Source organism: Sorex fumeus, unplaced genomic scaffold, assembly GCF_029834395.1.
Source record: "Sorex fumeus unplaced genomic scaffold, SorFum_2.1 ptg000054l, whole genome shotgun sequence".
Classification (NCBI taxonomy): Eukaryota; Metazoa; Chordata; class Mammalia; order Eulipotyphla; family Soricidae; genus Sorex; species Sorex fumeus.
Window position 1 is genome coordinate 20,902,046 of NW_026606111.1, and position 19,934 is coordinate 20,921,979.

Consider the following 19,934-nt stretch of genomic DNA (forward strand, 5'->3'; position numbering starts at 1 on the left):
AAGATCTTCATTTTCATCTATATGATGTAGGAGGCATGACTATCTTTGAGAAGTACATGTTTTAACATTCAACATTAATTTTATTATCTATAATAAAAGATAGCATATGTTATTAAATGCATTTTATACTAAAATATTATTGGGAGTAATATATATTATAAAAATCATATATATATGTATGTATGTATACATATATATATATCACTGTCACTGTCCTCCCATTGTAAATCAATTTGCTCAAGTGAGCACAGTAAAATCTCCATTGTGACAATTGTTACTGTGTTTGGTATATCGACTATGTCACCGGTAGCTTGCAAGGCTTTCCCGTGTGGGCGAGATACTCTCGGTAGCTTACCAGTCTCTCCAAGAGGGGCGCAGGAATCAAACTTGGGTCAGCCATGTTGGCCGCTTGCAAGGCAAACAGCCTACCCGCTGTGCTATCACTTCAGCCCTTACATCATAAAATAAATTTAATTGAAAATAAAAAAGGATAAATATAGAGACAGCTATACAATTTCAGTGCCTTAAATAATTTATTGAAACTTAATGAATTTACTTAATATATGAGTATATTTATATGTATATATATATATATATATATATATACTTCTTTCATGGTTGTCAGATGTATCTTTGTATTATTATGCTTATCCATCTTGCATGGAAAATTAGAGAACTGGATATATATATAGGATATATATGTCAATATTGTAAAAATTAGTTTAAAAGGTGAAAAATGATAGAAATCAAACCTTAATTTTCAAGTAAGGCAAAAATATTTGCACATCAAGCCATTGGCTTATTTAAATATCCTCATCTTGTGAAAAAAATTGCTTATTTCTTTGTTATCAGACAGCCATAGGGCTGGAGCACTAGCACAGCAGGTAGGGCATTTGCCTTACATGCCGCTGACCCCGTCGGCCCAGGTTCGATTCCTTCACCCCTCTCGGAGAGCCTGGCAAGCTATCAAGAGTATCTCACCCACACGGCAAGCTACCTCTGACATATTCAATATGCCAAACACAGTAACAAGTCTCACAATGGAGAAGTTACTGTGCCCGCTAGAGTAAATTGATGAACAATGGGAGGACAGTGCTACAGTGCTACATTACTTGAAAATTCCTTTAGTGACATGAAACTATAACTGGTCACTCTTCTCTCTCACTTTGCTGATGACAGGGTGCAGTCCTTTTGTATGTAGATATTCTAAAGCTAAATAATATTATAACTACATGTACTCTTATAAAAGGTAATTAAAGACTTTTTCTATAAGAGAAAAATACTCAAACAAAATTTTTTTCTCTGTATATTCACACATTACTAAAAAATGCCCAGAGAAATTTAGAGTTAAATTCAATATTAGAAACCAAACAACCTCCCTGGTTAGAAGTTATTGAGAATCTTGAAAATGCTCTGCTCCTTACCTTTTCTTATAGATAAGAGGATAAAAACTTTAATCAGAAATCTTTATTTGCAATTATGTCAGAATTATGTCTTAAGGACTTATCCCCTTAGCAAATTTATCAATCACTGTGATGCCCAATTTTCTAAAATCCACCCTTCCTAAAAGTGTATCCCATTCTTTCTCTGTAAAAATCTCTTCATGTAACCCTAAAAAAGAAATTTCTTTCCTTCCTTCCTTCCTTCCTTCCTTCCTTCCTTCCTTCCTTCCTTCCTTCCTTCCTTCCTTCCTCCCTCCCTCCCTCCCTCCCTCCCTCCCTCCCTCCCTCCCTCCCTTCCTTCCTTCCTTCCTTCCTTCCTTCCTTCCTTCCTTCCTTCCTTCCTTCCTTCCTTCCTACCTTCCTCCCTTCCTTCCTTGGGACACAATTGTTCTATTTGTCAGGTTGTTTAGTCCCAATAAAACTATTCTTGCATGGCTTTTATCTCTTAAATATCTCCTTTTATGAGACAAGCGCTCAAGTTTGGCTCAGTAACATTACTTTGTTTACAAATAATCTGGAAATTGGGAATCCAAGTCATGTTGTGGTGGCTCAATTCAGAAAGTGCAATTTGCTTTCTGTCAAGCTTTCTGTACTGTGAAACTGTGTTGTAACAAAACAGGATTATTTAAGATAAAATTGTATATATTACTGCCCTTACTAAAAAAAAAGATTGTTAATATTTGTATGTGTTTTTAGATTCTTAAGTTCTGCTATATGCATTATTGACAAAATTCAAGTGTAGGGAGGTAAAAAGCAGAATAAAATTGACACTCCAGCTTGCTTACAGAAAAAATTTCTTGTGCTTACCAATAAAAATTAGAAGACTATAAAGTAAGAAATGCAATGTTTATACTTAATTGCACTTTAAATGGATATAACTTTTTTCCCATCAAAGATATTAATGAATATTAAAGAGCTCATCATTGCAGTGTTCTTTCAATCTTTAGTGGGTAATAACAAGTTAATTTATTTTTAACTGGTTTCCCTTTTTTAAAAATTAATCATTAAGACATTTAATAATCACCCTTTATTGTGTCTAAATTTTTTCTCCTTTTTATTTTAAAATAGTTAAAAAATCTCAATTAGTAGAACAAGCCAGTAAACTTGAGATATAAGTTAAGCTAAAAGAATTATGCTTAATGAAGTGCAATCTGATTAAAAAATATTTAATTTTTTAAGGACCACATGGAGGGCTGGCTCCACAGCTCCCAGAGTAGGCACCAGCTTCCAAAAAGAGCCGAGATCACCGGGAAGTCCCAGATGGGGTAGGTGCCACATCCCGCCTCCCCCAGATGGAACCCCGGTGACCAGAAGCCTCCACAAGTATAGCTCGAGTATGCGGGAACTAGGACTTTTCCTCCAAACTGCCGGGACCACCCTGGCTCCCAGGTACCCTCTGGTTCCAGAAGTCACGCCCACGGCCCGCCCCCCAGCGCCATCTTTACAGCATACAGCCGCAGAGAAGGGCCACATGGAGGGCTGGCTCCACAGCTCCTGGAGAAGGCACCAGCTTCCAAAAAGATCCAAGATCACCGGGAAGTCCCAGATGGGGTAGGTGCCACATCCCGCCTCCCCCAGATGGAACCCCGGTGACCAGAAGCCTCCACTCATTTTTAAGACTCAATTTTGTTCTAATTTTCAAATAGTTGAGATAAGTATAAATTTTAAGCTTTCCAAAATATGTTTTAACAACTTATATAATATAAGGATATTCTTTTCATATATATGTATGCTTGTATGTATATACCCACTAATATACATATATACTGATTTGTGATTTATAGAATTGCATCCTCATTTTATTAACTTTCATAGTGGTTCTAAAAAGAAAGCATTTCTGGTTACTTGTGACATATTGCAATCAGAAAAATGGACTATTTAAACTATTTAAATGAAGATATAAGCCTAGGTGTTTTGGAATTATTTTGCAACTTAGTCCCAGTAATACGAGAAAATCAATATTGAAGATTAGCCAGAGCACCTTTTAAAATCTATGTCCAGCTTTTTCCATTTTTTTTTTAATCCAAGTCAAGAACGATCACTTATTAATTGTGGTCTAAACATAGTGTGGGGGTGAGGATGTGTGTGATAACTTGGACAAATCTATGAAACAAGTAGGTTCATAGCAAATGATAGGTGGCAATACATGGTAATTATATTTTCTGCGTTATCATAGCACTATATCCCTGTCCTCCTATTTTTCATTGATTTACTCGAGCGGGCACCAGTAATGTCTCCACTGTGAGACTTGTTGTTACTGTTTTTGGCATATCGAATACGCCACGGGGAGCTTGCCAGGCTCTGTCATGTCTGCGTTATCATAAACATTTTATTTTTAATTATAATTTTTATATGTAATAATATTAATAATTAATAATTAATGATCATGGAAAGAATAAAAAGCAACTGTCAATTATTTATATTTAACATATTAAATAAAATACTGCACAAATATAGCTTTTTGTATGTAAATTGAAAATTGCAGATTTGATGCCACTCAAACTAATAATAATTTAATAAACTAAAATTAATAAAGTTCCAAACTTTATGTGATTTCTTTGGTCTCCAGGTGCATGTAAAGGGTATAATACCCTATTACTACAGTCTATTTAGAGTGCAATAGCATTGTGTATACAAATCGATGTCACTGTCACTGTCACTGTCCTCCCATTGTTCATCGATTTGCTCAAGCAGGCCCAGTAATGTCTCCACTGTGACACTTGCTACTGTGTTTGGCATATCGAATACATCATGGTTAGCTTGCCAGGCTTTGCCGTGCGGGCGAGATACTCTCAGTAGCTTGCCGGGCTCTCTGAGAGGGGTGGAAGAATCAAACGTGGGTCAGCAGGGTCGGTCACATGCAAGGCAAATGCCCTACCTGCTGTTCTATCACTCCAGTTCATAAATAGATGTAAACGTATTAATTGGATTGGTTGGACTAGAGATGTAATTTGAATGGTGCAGCACATATGTTTTATATATGAGCCTCTGGGTTCAATACCTTGCACTGAAATGTTCTTGAGCAACTCCAGGTCTGACTCTGGTGGACCTCTAGCAACTCTAAGCCTGCACAGTTAGTCTCTCAAATGAACACTACTGGGAGTGGTCCATTAAAAATATTTCACTGGGGTCAGAGAAATAGTAGAGCAAACAAGGTGCTTACCTTGTTCTGGCCTAGATGAATCTGATCCCTGGCACTCCTTCTGAACACCTGAGCTGGCCAGGGGTTGTGAGGTATGAGTCTGTAAAGTATGGTCCCAAAAGCAGAAAAAAAAAAGAAATATAATTATTTGCTAAATAATCATGCTAATCCTCAATCTGAATCATCAGCTAGTATTAATAATTTAGCTTTTGCAGAATTATATATTGCTGATCAGTGTTGTTGCTAAGGTTTGAAGTGGTAATTTCTTAAAATAATGTGGTGATAACATTATTAAATTAACCAATTGCTCTTTTATGACAAGTTTCTCTCTAGTATGTCATGATCATTAATAGAATTTTTTTCACCATTGAATTTCTTTCGTAATTGGAGACAATCCTCTCAATCACTGCTACAGGTTTATTATATTTATGTAATATTTTAAATTCTCTGTTGTCATTTCAGCTATGTTTACTCATCTTCAGCAGAAGTAGATTCCATTTCAAGGAATCGATATCTTTGCTCATGTGTAAGAAAGCAACTTGCATTCAATTTACTTTTTTATCATGAGATCTCAACAACCTAGGTTACAATTTCAAACTTTATTAATAATTATAGCTCTCTATTTATGTTAATCACCTCTTTAGTTGCTTTCTCCACTAAAGTTTTGAATGCATCAAAGTCATCTGTGTGTGTTGGAATCCACACTACAATTAATGCTGATATGTTGACTTCTTCCCATGAATAGCAATGCTATTTTTTTCCTTTTTGGGTTGTTCATGGGTTACTCCTGGCTTTTCACTTAGGAATTACTCCTGGCGTTGCTTGGGCGACCATATGGGATGTCGGGGATCAAAACAGGGTTGGCTGCATACAAGGCCAATGCCCTACCTGTTGTACTATCATTTCAGCCCCCGCGATGCTCTTAATTTTGACAATTTCTTGCAGAGGTTTAAATTTGTTTTGCTCAAATACATAATATAAATATATATTGTTTTATATATAATGAATATATAATTTATAGACTATATGAATTATAATTTAATATGTAGTTTAGTTGTGATTGGGCTGGAGCGATAGCACAGCGGTAGGGCGTTTGCCTTGCATGCAGCCAACATGGCCGACCCGAGTTCGATTCCTCCGCCCCTCTTAGAGAGCCCGGCAAGCTACCGAGAGTATCTCACCTGCATGGCAGAGCCTGGCAAGCTCTCTGTGACGTATTCGATATGCCAAACACAGTAACAACAAAGTCTCCAATGGAGACGTTACTGGGCCCACTCGAGCAAATCGATGATCAACGGGAGGGCCTTTACCTTTACCTTACTATGTATATTTATTAAATAGCAATAGATGAAATTCAAAAGACCCACAAATTTATTAACTGAAGTTCAGATTTGTCTTCATAGTCATGAAACAAATATTTGCTTTTTGGACCATCTATGTCATATTGCCTATTAATCATAACATTGAAAATAATCTATTTTTATGAGCTGTCTAGAGTGGGCTTCACATATCCAATGTTATTTTTTAAGAGATGTGTTATCAGTTAAGTTTTGTAGCTCCATTTGCAGACCATAGGAAGAATATATTCATCATAACTCTTAAGGGCTTTAGGATTTTTGAATAGTAAATGAGCATTGGTTTCAATTTGAAGTCTCCAAATGCATTAGCTTCTTAGAAGGAAATCAACTTATTCTGTAAGGACTTGAAGACAGGCATTGTCTTCTTTTCTTCATCTATGAAAACTCATGCACTAAATAACATCTAAGGCTGTTTTTTCTGCACTGAAAATTTGTTATTTACTGGAGCCACCTTCATTAATATTTTGTTTGATTTTCCAGAAAATGATTTATTTAAAATATTTTGTTTGATTTTATTTATTTATTTATTTATTAAATTTATTTTTATTTAATAAATAAATTTAATAAATATATTTATTTATTAAATATTTATTTAAATATTTTTTAAATATGATTTTATTTATTTATTAAATATTTATTTAAAATATTTTGTTTGATTTTCCAGAAAATGCATTAGCTTCTAAGTCATCACTTGGTATTTTACTTGAACATTTATTGCTTATTTCCATAACTTTTGTAATCAATGTCTTTAAATATTTCTTCTGCTTCTTTCTTACCTATTTCAGTCCCAATTGAATTTAAAAAAGTTAAGACCTGGTTCTAAGTTAGGTTTTGGATTAAGGGAAGATTGTGGCTCATTTATTCTATCCTTTCCACTGAAATTTAGCCCATATTAGCACTAAAACAGTTTTATTAGTTGTATGCTTTCTGGAGAAGTACTTATAATTTCCTTCAAGTACTCTGAATGCTAACTGCTATGACATATATAACATTAGGCTTTTCTTTGTCAGCTTTAGCCATGCATTCCTCACTAAGCTTAATAATTTTTTTCATTTCAATAATGTGTATTATAATAAAGAGTAAAGTGACTATATTATATGGTAATAGTATTTTTAGTTTTAGAAGAAACTGCCAAAACGATTTTAAGAGATGCAATACCATTTTGTATTCTCACCAACAATGAATAAGAATTCATGTTGCTTTACATTCTCACAAACATTTGATACCTTCAAAGTTCTTGATTTTTTGCCATTCTATTACTGTGTGCTGGTATTTCATTGGTGTTTCAATTTATATTTCTCTGATAACATATAATAGTGAACAACATTTGAAATGATTATTCCTATCTATATATATTATTTGCAGCAGTGTCTGTATAAGATTTTCGCTCACTTTTAAATAGATTGGATAAATGTTATCCAAAACTATATATCTTAATGATATATTTTTATATTTTCATATTTGATTTTTGTATAGCATAAATATGACTAGTTATAACAAATTACAGTATTAGAAAAAGCAGCATGCTGCTAATATATTAGAGCAATACTAATATTTAATAGTCAAATAATTTGTTCTATGACTACAAATGCTATATTCATGCACTGAAAGGTTTTTATTAGCTATGTAGTATATGCATTCTTAGCTTGTGATGCACTAGCAGTTGAATCATTAGCATATAATTTTTGTTAGTGAATTATACTATCAAGAAAAATAGGGTTAAGGAATCGACAGTGATAAAATTTGATCATAAAGGACAATGTAATTGAATACAGCAACATATTAAGACTAAAAAATTATTAAGGAGAAGATTTATTCATCTACATATGTGAAAAAAATTGTCCTAGAAATATGAAATAGTGCTGTAGTAGAATGGTGTCCTTAGAAAGCGTTGATTAGAAAGAAATAAGCCAGGACTTAATTTATGTGTAACTGGTGTATGTAAAAATAATCACTTGGTGTTATAACGAAATTAGTTGGATTATTTTGTACAATAAATCATAATCAGATAAATATTTTTGAAATATCATGTTGGCTGGTATATAGATCATTTTAGCTTTGATCCATGGGAGAAAATAGTGAGAGTCTTAGGGAAAAGAGTTGAGTAGATCAGATGCGTAAGATGGTAGCTATGTAAGAAACATTATGAGACTAGTGACAATGACTATGATCTGTATTTTAATGGGTTTGATAATTTGCAGAAGTATTGTGTTTGGTGTATGAGAATTTGAATAAATCAGATATAAGTTTAAGGAACTATCTTGAGCACTATAGTAGAGTGAACTCTACACTATACTAGACCAGAGTCATATTCATAGTTACTCTTAAAATTTATAGCTAACAAGTATATATTTATACTATAAAAGTTGGGGGTTATTATTTAGGAGTTACCTGGAGATTTTTCTATAACATCAGTATTAAGAATTGGAAAACAAGCAAAATGTTTAACAAAATGAAACTGCTCTGAGGAAGAGCTATAATATATGTCAGAGCAATAAGAGCTAATCACTATAGATTATGGAGAGAATGATAGCTCAGACTCGATTTACTATTGCTTTCACTTTGGTTTATTTTCTAACCAGCAAACACTGAGTGTAGAGTAACTACAAATTAAGTGCGTAAATCAGTGGATGCAGAATCTCGCCAATGACATTCCAATTCCTTATGATGGCAATCATGTTATCAAACAAGCAGGGCACAGTCTGCAGGGAATGAGAAATTTTTCAGGTTGGAAGAGCTAAGGAATCAGGAGCTCTGAATTTTATAGCATTAGGCAAAGAGCAGTTATATTGATGCTGAAAGTTGTAACTCATGGCAAGAAACAAGAAAGAGAGTTAATCAGAATCTCACAGTTACAAATTTCTCTATTTTTGTGATCTTTTTCACACCAAGCTATTGGGTTTCCTGTCCAGACATGCCAACAGTGCCTACTGCAAAATTGAAAATTCAGAAATACGTGATGTGCCTAAAAACAAGCAAAAATAACATCTGAAAGATAAAGATATGTGTGAATATTCCAGGAAATATGAAGAAATTAAATTTTCACCTGTGTAAGCAATATAAAGCAAAAAAAATGAAGATCCAATAATGAGTTTACCTCTATAGAAAAGTATCATTCATTAATAGACAAATATTAAATCTATTTTTCACACTCAATGCATAGGTAAACACATAGTTTAATACTGGTTGAGTACATTTTTAATTAGCTAATAAATGCCAAAAAAAGTTAATTTGACAGGAATTTTGCAAATATGCATTAGTATTAATTTTTGCTTTGCTGGGGTGGAATCCAGAACCTCTTGCATGCAAGGCAAATGCTTTGGTTGTGAACTATACTTATGGTCTCAAATAAATAGCATAAAAAATTTTAAATAAATTTTTAAGAGAGTTTAGCTAAAAAGTATCAAATAAAAATCAGTAAATTATGAAGATGATTTTGAAGAAACAATACGATATTCAAATATAAAAGAGTAAATCTAAGAGCCTGTCTAGAGTTAAATATACTTCAAGTGCATAGGTTATAAACAATAAAAATAGTATTGTATACTGAGCTGGAACTACTAGAAAATTATTATAAAAAGTATCTCTGTAGTAGTAACCCTAATTACAGATCAATCAATTGACAAATAGCTGAGTCAATAGTTTTGGTACATTGTGACAGAATAAAATGAACATTTTCATTGTCTATCTCTAATTTGTTTAATGAATCAAATGTTTTAATTAAAAAGCCTTAAATAACAGAATGAAACTAATTCAATAAAACTTGTTTACAAAAAATAATGTGATAAAATTAAAGTGCCTATACTTAATTAGCAATGTCCAAAGGAGATATATGGCTTTGTAGTTAGAAAACAAAATTGATATTGTAATAGCATTATGGTTTTTTTTAGATTCATTAGATTTTAGAGAACAATTGTCTCAGAAAAACCAAACAAACAATATTAAGAAGTACTTAAAAATAAGGAAAGTGATAAAGATGTTGAAAGTGTATCTCTCAAAAATAGGTTTTATTGGCATGGGATCATTTCAAGTTGAAATTAGTTGAGATCATCTAGGATATTGAGACACTTACATCATTCACAAAATTACCCAAAGAATGGAAATTGTAGGTCTTAACCAGAGTTAGGATTAAAGACAAAAGCCGGGGGGCGGGGCAGAAAAAAAGACAAAAGCCATCCTACTTGAATAACCAATCTATGTAGTAGAGCAAATGTCTAGTTACAGAATGCCTTTCCTTTATGTTTGAATCAGCCTTTGTTCATTATGTGAATCCCTAGTCCCCTATCCCCTTGAATTCCAGATCTCTAACCTATTTCTTATTTTATATGTCCCACTTTATCTTTCATTCTCAAGACCAGTTCTTTTGTTTAATAATCAAGTGTTTAAGCTTTTTCCCTATTTCTGATTGTGAATCATTTCCGTTTTCAAAGAAAGTGATTCAAAAAAGCAATTGATTTTTTGATTGATAGAGGTATGGTTTGTGGTGTATCTTGGGAAATGTCCCGTGCATTGCTGTATCACTGTATCACTGTATCAATGTCATCCCATTAATCATCTATTTGCTTGAGCGGGCACCAGTAACATCTCCATGTACCATCCGTCCCAGTCCTGAGATTTACCAGCCTCTCCTTACTCGTCCTTCCCAATGATGCCATATTGGAGGCTCTTCTAGGGTCAGGAGAATGAGACCCGTTATTGTTACTGTTTTTGACATGTCAAATACACCACGGGGAGGTTGCCAGGCTCTGCTGTGTGGGCGTGATACTCTCAGTAGCTTGCGGGACTCTCCGAGAGGAATGGAAAATGTATATAAGAGAATGCAAGCAAGTATGTTAAAACCAAACATATGCTTTACTACTTCAGTGGGCTAGACTATAAAAGGTCGCGTGGCCACACATGTGGCCGTGCGCTTCTGAGAGCTTTGTTTTATAGTCTCTGGATCTTGGCCTTTGATGGAATCACATGGCGGGGTGGGGGAATTAGTTTGTGGGTGTGACTGCCAAGCTACTGGAAAATGAGGGATCCGAGTGGAGGAAGCCCAATCCTGATCCGACCAGGCTTGGAGATCTTAGCCCCGGGTTCTGCATACCTGGGTTCCTCTGCCAGTTCCTTCATGCATGAGGCTTGTGTGAGCATGCGGAGAGTAGCCTTGAGCATGGCTATGGCTGGGTTCTGGAGGTTTTCAGCTGCTGGGGTTCTGCTTGTGGTGTGGAGGGAAACTCAACCCACCACTCTTGGAGGGGCCCCAGTGGAGACAGCCTGGTTCAGGGACAGGAGATTCTGCGTCCGTCTTGTGTATACAGAAAAAAATATACTCAACTTCTGAGGAATGTAAAGTATGTATGTCAATTAATACTTCTTTTATTTTGGTCAGATGGACACAATAGTCATTCTTGGGGCTTAAGGTTCTGCACTCAGGGACCACTCCTGGTGAATCTCAAGGAATCTCATGTGGTACTAGAATTTGAACCCTGGTAAAGTGCATGTATCACCTGATGTATTATCTTTTCAGTCCCATTTAATTTCTTCCTTGCTTACTGAGTTTTCGACTAGTTTATACACCAGTAGTGATAGAGGAGTTTTTAAGTCTCCTGCTGCTATTTTGTTTCTGTCTTTGTCTTCCACAGGGTCAGGGTTATTACCCACATTTTTTAAATATGTTGATGTTCTATAATTAGATGTGTGTTTAGGAGTGTGAGGAGCTTTAGTGGGTTGGGGGTGGGGAGTCTTTTGGGGTGTGGAGTTTTTTGGTAGTCAGGGCTTACTCCTGGTGCTACACTCAGAAATCATTCTTGGTGGGGTTGAGGAACCATATGGGAGGATATGGGTGCCATGGATCAAATCTAGTTCAGTTGCATACAGTGGAAGTACTTTACCCACTGTACTATCTTTCTGACCCTAGGATAAGGTTTTGCGGGTACATTTTTGTGGGGTGGGAGGCAGTTTGAAGTTTTTCTTGATATATTGGCTATTGATCATTGAGAAGTATCCATCCTTTGGTTTCTGATACCCTGGGTGAGTTATGGGAAATGGGGAGAGAGGCAGACCTCAAGAGGGGATCTAACACTTTCTCTCTATCCACCTCTGATACCTGGGGAAAGACTGGAAAAATCTAGGACTCGTATGAATCAGCTGTGAGCCTTGCTCCTTGCAGGAAAGGAAAGTCAGTTCTATACTTTATCAGCCCTTCAGCTCTGTCACCTTTTGCCACTTAGAAAAGAATTTCAGGAGGAGAGATGTAGTAGTGAGGTTATGGCATGTTTTATTTGGAAGTGTTGAGGAAGTTGAGAGAGAGAGAGACAGAGAGAGAGAGAGAGAGAGATACAGAAACAGAGACAGAGACAGAGACAGAGAGACAGAGACCGAGACAGAGAGAGAGACTCCAGGGTGGAGAAAGTGCCCCAGTACATGTCCCAGTATTAGATATGAAAGTACACATCCCAAGAGGGGAGATACAGGCGACATGTGTTTGGGTACTACATGTGCTTAGCAAGAACACATGGGCACAGGTAGCACATGAGTTAGGGCAACATATGTATATGTTTCCTTTGTTCAATTTGGCTTTTACAGAGCTTCTTCCAACATGCCCCAGGTGGAGCTTTCTACCTATGTAAGAGTCCATTATTAGGTTGGTTGCCAATAGGTGGAATTGGGAGTAGTTGATAATCTTTGAAGTTACTTTCCCAGCCTGTATTCCTGCTGGCTTTTCTCTGTGAGGGGGTGGGGTGTTGAGCCTTCTCTGGGTTTGTACTGGCACCAAGTAAAGATCTTATCTTAGTTTCTTTGTCCAGGAGCTGCAGTTTGAGGCTCTTTGTTTTATTACTTCCCAAGAATTCATTGTCATGTGGGCACTTTCATTATTTACCTGACTGTAGGCTCCCACTGAAGAGAGTACAAATGGTGAGACACTTTCTTTTATGTGAAGCTGCTGACCCACGTTTGATCCCCAACACCATATATGGTCTACATAACCCTTTCAGGAGAACTCCCTAAAAGCAGAGCCAGGAATATTCCCTGGACATAACATAGCATGGCCCCAAGAAATAAAAAATAAAAACTAAATATCCCTGTCCTTTATGGTTTTTTTGAATTTAAAATATGTGTTTTGCATATTTATCACACTCTCTTAATATCTATTCTTGGACATTTAGAAAACAACTCAGTATTCAAAATGTATCTTTTTTGTCTTATCTATGTATTTATGACAGTTAAATGTTTTCCTCTATAAAATTACAAATTATGGAATCTCTTGATAACATGTTTAGAGGAACTTTTTCTGGTAGCACTGGAGGTGAACATCACTTCCCATCGAAAATGCTTGCAAATTCTAATGAAAATAAAATTTTGAAATTATGCATACATACAAAACTGTGAATTTTATTCTTTCATATGGAATACACTTGAGGATGATTTTCATTTTGATAAGACAGAGACACATTTGACAATATATATTTACATATATTTAGAAGAACCCATATTTAAATTATATAGTTCATATTATGTATTAGTATTTTAATATCTTTTTGATTCTAGCAACTAATTCCTGTTCCTGTATCATCTCACTTATAAGTATTATTGCATAGCAGCACTCTGCATGCTTGCATTAAATAGAAAGTTGGTGTCCATAGAATCTTAAAAATCTCTTCCTATATTCTTTAATTCTACCAAAATATAAAGCATTAAAAAAGAAAGAGGGGGAGAGAGAGGGAGAAAAGGAAATTGCCTGTCAGAGCCATAGAGGCAGCCTGGAGGGAGAGAAATTGGAGTCATTGGTGGTGAGAAATGGACACCAATGAATGAGGTGGAGAAATGGTGGAGGGATGGTTATTGATCATCGTATGACTGAGACCCAGTAACTAACAGTTTTGTAACTCTGTATCTCATGGTGACTAAAAAGTACATATATATTTACATATATATCTCTAAAAAAAGAAAAAATAATATTTAATTTTCAGTACTCCATAAAATATTTGAATTAGTTTGTCACCCTAAAAATATTTTAAGTACTAGAACACATACTTTGCATGTGCTTTACCTGGGTTTGATCCCAGTAGTGCTTTATACCATCCCATAGTATCATCAGCTGTGCTCCTGTGACCCTCAGCACTGCTGACCTTGAGTAGTGAGCATTGTATGCTGAGCAGTAAACCATCAAGCCTAAATAGTCACTCTGAGTATCACTGTGAGTAATCCCTAGGTCCATTGAACTCTTACTGGGAGCCCTCCCAAATTTCTACTTGTAAATGAATACAATTAAAACTAATTTGCATGATTCTGATAGCATTCTACTTTACACTGTTTATGAGTAATGCTTTCTTATTCACATAATTTCACGTTTGAATTCTTTTGAAAATAATACAACTTTTTGTTGTTGTTTGATCTGGCACCACACACAGCAGCCCTCAGAACTTACTTCCAGCTCTGTGCTCAGGGATCACTCCTGATAAGTTTGTGGGTGCTGGTGATCAAACTTGGGTTAACTGCATACATGGTGCGCACCTTCTTTCCCAGCTCCAGCCACCAAACTTACTTTTTTATAACTCAGGAAGTTACATAAAATTTTAAATACAATGAATATGTCTTCAAATGTCTACTTAGTTAAAAATATTATTACTTATATTGACACTATTAATTACACAATTTTATGTATTATGTCACAATAAGTAAAATTTACTGTCACCAGAAATTGAAACAATTACTGTAGAAAAAATTTACTCTGAAAAAAAAATTTAGTCTGATGTTGGATTACACATTTTGAATTTGCAATCTTGTAATTTCTTACTTCATCTACCTGACTCCACTATATACTTTCTTCTTTACCTTACATACTATCTTTCACACAGGGTAAGAAATATTTGTATATTTAATAGATTTGCAGATTTCTCTTTTAAACATTTTTTTTGAAATCACTGTTTGCATCTCTTTTAAATGCATTAGACTGTGTTATGGTCCTCTCTTTCTTATTATTTCCTGCTTTAACTCTAACTACAACCCTTATCAACACCATATCAACATTTCTAAATTCCTATAACATTATTCTAAATCACCATCATTTATATAATATTTTAATAATATCATTTTAATAATATCATTTTAATAATATCAAAAAAGCACAGCGGGTAGGGCGTTCGCCTTACAAGCGACCAACATGGCCGACCCGAGTTCGATTCCTCCGCCCCTCTCGGAGAGCCCGGCAAGCTACCGAGAGTATTCGATATGCCAGACACAGTAACAACAAAGTCTCCAATGGAGACGTTACTGGGCCTGCTTGAGCAAATCGACGATCAACGGGAGGGCCTTTACCATCATTTAAAATTGATCACTATAATAAACAAAACAATTTTATTCATTTGCATATGAGTTAATGTGTTTCTATTGATTCAGAGTTCAACCTATCACTCACACAACTCAATGACCAAAATATAAACAATCACGTCCAAAATGGGAAGAGTTGGACAGACACTTCTCCAAAGAACACATGCAGATCACCAACAGATATTAAAAAAAATAAGTTTCATCCTCACTGATTATCTTAGAAGTGCAACTCATAAAAATTAAATATGATCTCATGCCAGTAAGAATGTTCTATATAAAATAAAATAAAAAGAACAAGTGCTGTCAGAGACAGTGGGAAAAAACAAATCCTCATTTACTGTTGGTGGAATGTAATTTCGTTCATCTTTATGGAAAAAAGTATGGAGAGTTCTAAAAAAAATTGATATAAAACTATCATATGACCCAGTAATACCAATTCATGGTGTATATACCAAGAATATAAGCACAAAAATCTAATAGGTCTGGAGAGGTAGAACAGCAGACAGGCACTTGTCTTGAAAGCAACTGACTGGGATTTAGATTGTTGGCACCCTGTATGGTTCTGTGACCTTGACCAGGAGTGTTTCCTGAGAGCAGAGCCAGAAACAATCTTTGAACATCACCTGGTATGGCCAAAACACTTAAAATAAATAAATAAACCACGCTAATCAAAAAACACTATGAACATCTATGTTCGTTGTATCATTTTCCAAAAATATTTAAGTACTAGAAACAACCCAAATGCAAACAACAAAATATTACTCAGTTATGAGAAAAAATGAAATCTTGACTTTTTCTCTGATCTTGATATAATAAAAGGATGTTAAGTGAAAAAATTTTGAAAGAGAAAAATACATATTGAATATCTCAACATATATGGTACATAAAAAAATAAACAAGGTAACAGATAATAGCCAAAGAAATAGGTTCAACAAAATTGAGTTTACCAAGTGTAGGTGGGAGGTAAGAAAAGGGGAGAAAATAAGAGAAAACCTACGGACAGTGGTGGAGGGATATTGACACTTTGGTGGTAGATGTGGTACCATAAAACTGCATAGATAAAGATAAATATCAAGATTATTAGAACTTATTTTATCTAGTTAAAAATCATAGTAACTTTTTAAAAAAATCATAGTAACTTTTGAACCCATAAATATGATTTAATTTTCCTATTGGCATATTAATGACTTTTTTCAGTACATACAAACTGCCCATGTACAGTTTTTACATATCATGTTGCATTTATTGTATTATAAATACTACAAATTAATCATATGCCTGGGTATTTCCTCATGTATAATTTGTTGATTTACTCATAGAGCCCAAAATATATTCTATTGCTGAACAGAAAAGTAAAAAGACCACCTATTCCAGAGGAAAAAAATCTCTATGGAGCAGAAATGGTTTATATCAAGGACATAAAATAGAATTGGGATGAAAATAGAGCCATGGCTATATGGACTTATAAGTGACCAAATATATTGATTGTAACTAATGTGCCAATTAGCCAATGTACCAATTTACCAATGTAGAACCCTCCCAAATTAAAGTGAATCCTTTAATTGAGCTTTCTGTACCAGTTCACAGTAATAAATTAGTCCATGCATCTTTTTTTATGATTAATTCCCCTCTCTTTTCACAGATCCCCTAATGTACCTTCTGCTGCAGTAAATAAAACACTTTTCTATAAATATGCCCCATAAGGGAAAACATCTCTTCTCATTAAGCTTACAGAACTAGGTAATCTTATTGAACTAGGAGGTATAGCAGCTATGCATGCAATCTGTGGTGATATAACTAACTATAATTTCATCAAGTGGCATTAAACTTGGAAAGTTAAGTGTACATGTTAATTGGAATGTATATGGTGATAAAAAAATTTTATACTTATGTAATAGTAAGAAGTTCCTAACTCTATTTAGTATGTCTTTTCAAAAGTTAAGTGTTTGCAGTTGTGATAATTTAATTATGATGTTTTGGCTTCCTTACACAAATCATGAATACTCTTCCAGAAAACAAGCCAACTCCATGGACGTGTGAATTCCCATAAGTCCTAGAGTGCAATTAACTCCACTTTTATCCACGCTGTGGCACCTGCAGACAATGAGGAAATCTGTTACAAGAACTATTTCCATAGCATGAATATGCAAGCACCAGAATTAGTGTAATTCATTCAGCTGCAGATTATCTAGACTCCAGCCACCATACGTTTTATTGCCATGTGTCAGTTCACTGACAGCTTCATAAATCCAGCTTAATAAACATTAAGTGTTTACTTGCATTGTCTTGCAAATAAAGAAATCTGGGGAAAGTTTTCTAGGATAGGTTGAGGTAGTTATGCATTCATACAATTGGTACAAGTTTCATCTAAAAAAAAGCTACGATCCATGGGTATATCACTGCAATGGCTGATAGATACTGCTGTTTGGAGCAACAAACTCTTAGTAAGATTACTGTTCCCTTTTACAGAAAAGTTGTACAATGCGATTTTCCATACATCATGAATTTGAGATCTAGATCATTATGCAATGGACATCTTATATTACAGTTGAGATGAAAAAATAGATATTGCCATGTTTAATTTTGAGATTAGCTATTATGGTTCAGTGACAGTTCAGGATGTTAAGGCTTTCCAAGAGGATTGCTCTTTTTTCCCCCAACGACTAGACTGAAAGAATTTTAAATTAATATACTGAAAATTAGTTGATTAGATTTTCTGTTTACAAATACTTCAATATCAAATATATTCTAGTTTCTTATATTAATTCTTCCCAACATGACAAAAGACTCTAGACAAAACCCTCCAGCTGTGAGGCAGCCACAAAAATACTGACTCTCTTAAGGATTTATAATCGCTTTCTAGCAGAGCTTTTGTCTACATGTATAGGAATACTGACCAAGTATTTTTTCTTTAATCTTTTGTCAAATCTGTTTTGTATTTTGCAGAATATCTGAGATGCCATTCACCCAGCACGTAAACCTCTTTGTGAGTATAAGCAGGTTAATTTACACCTTGTTTGTCCACTTCAATCTCAGAACAAACCTATAAATTATAAAACTTAATAGCAGTAAGAAAAAAAGAATCAAGCACTGATCCTCCATTGCTTCTTATCAAGTACACTCTTTTCTCATGCTTTTTCCTAAACAACGTAGTAATTTCCTGAGACACTGATTCTCCCACCATTAATATGTACTGTAAGAATGAGCAGAATATAGGTAAAGGTAAAGGTAAAGGTAAAGGTAAAGGCCCTCCCGTTGATCATCTATTTGCTCGAGTGGGCCCAGTAACATCTCCATTGGAGACTTTGTTGTTACTGTGTCTGGCATATCGAATACGTCACCTCTCCAACATCACTGTCACTGTCACTGTCCTCCTGTTGTTCATCGATTTTCTCGAGCGGGCCCAGTAACGTCTCCATCAGGAGACTGTTGTTACTGTGTTTGCCGTATCTAATACATCATGGGTAGCTTGCCAGGCTTTGCCATGTGGGCGAGATACTGTCGGTAGCTTGCTGGGCTCTCCGAGAGGGCTGGAGGAATCAAACTCAGGTCAACCATGTTGGCTCCGTGCAAGGCAAACGCCCTACCTGCTGTGCTATTGCTCTGTGGTGGTTATTTTTGTAAAACAGCAGACATAGGAAAATCTCACCAAACTGAATAGAAGTCACCTTTTTGTAAGAAATATTGACTTTTATAAGAGAAGCTTCCATTTGTAAGATTATCAACTCCCTCTCCATACTTGGACTTAGATAATGAACAAATCTCTAAAAAAAAGTATTTATATAAAAATAAAAGAAATAACCTTTGTCTTAAATCCAGATAACCATATGCTGATTGATCCTGCTTTGTTTGCTAGCATCCCATTATTGGTCTTTCTCAGATTCCCCCAACATCTTCTTTAAGCATTAGCTGAATAGGAAGTTTAAAGTGATGACTTAAGTCTTCTCAGGGAATTCTCACTTTCCTAGGTTTCACCAGTTTATATAACAGTTATGTGTGTTATTACATTTCTGTTTGTTTTGTCCTGATTATATTTTATTAGAAAAAAGTCTTAGCCAATAACCTAGAAAGGGAAAAAGGAAAATAATATTCCTTCCCTACAATTAGCACCAGTTCTAAATTATCAGACTATTGTAAGAGGGTTGTGAGTAGCAGACATAGATAAATCTTATCCAAAACATATTTGCTGTTTTATGGTAAGAGATGATTCTTTTTCCCTCTTCTGTATGATTGGGAATATAAGAAATATAAGGAAAGAGCTATAATTCATGAAGGTGGTAATTTCCACTCTAGTTCTACTGGAATTCCCACTACCTGAAAGAACCAGAAAAAATGTTTGGATATTCATATTTACATTTTCTGAATTTGTAATCTATGACCTTTGGCAAAATTTAACTTAAATCATCAATACACTGTACTCTCATGGTCTTTTCTATTTAAAAGAAGGGAGCAGGGTTTGTTAGGACAGAGAGTAAATGTCCCCCTATCATTCTGCATTCTTTGGGACTATTTGAGCCATTCTAAATAACATTGAACATATTGAGTGAATATAACTAATGTAATTACAAATAGATGAGAATTCTATAGGATATAGTTTCTAAAGCCAAGAGATCTATATTCATTTAATTCCTTAGTTAAGGATGGAATAGTAGAGAACTGGATCTTCAAGGAAAGAGA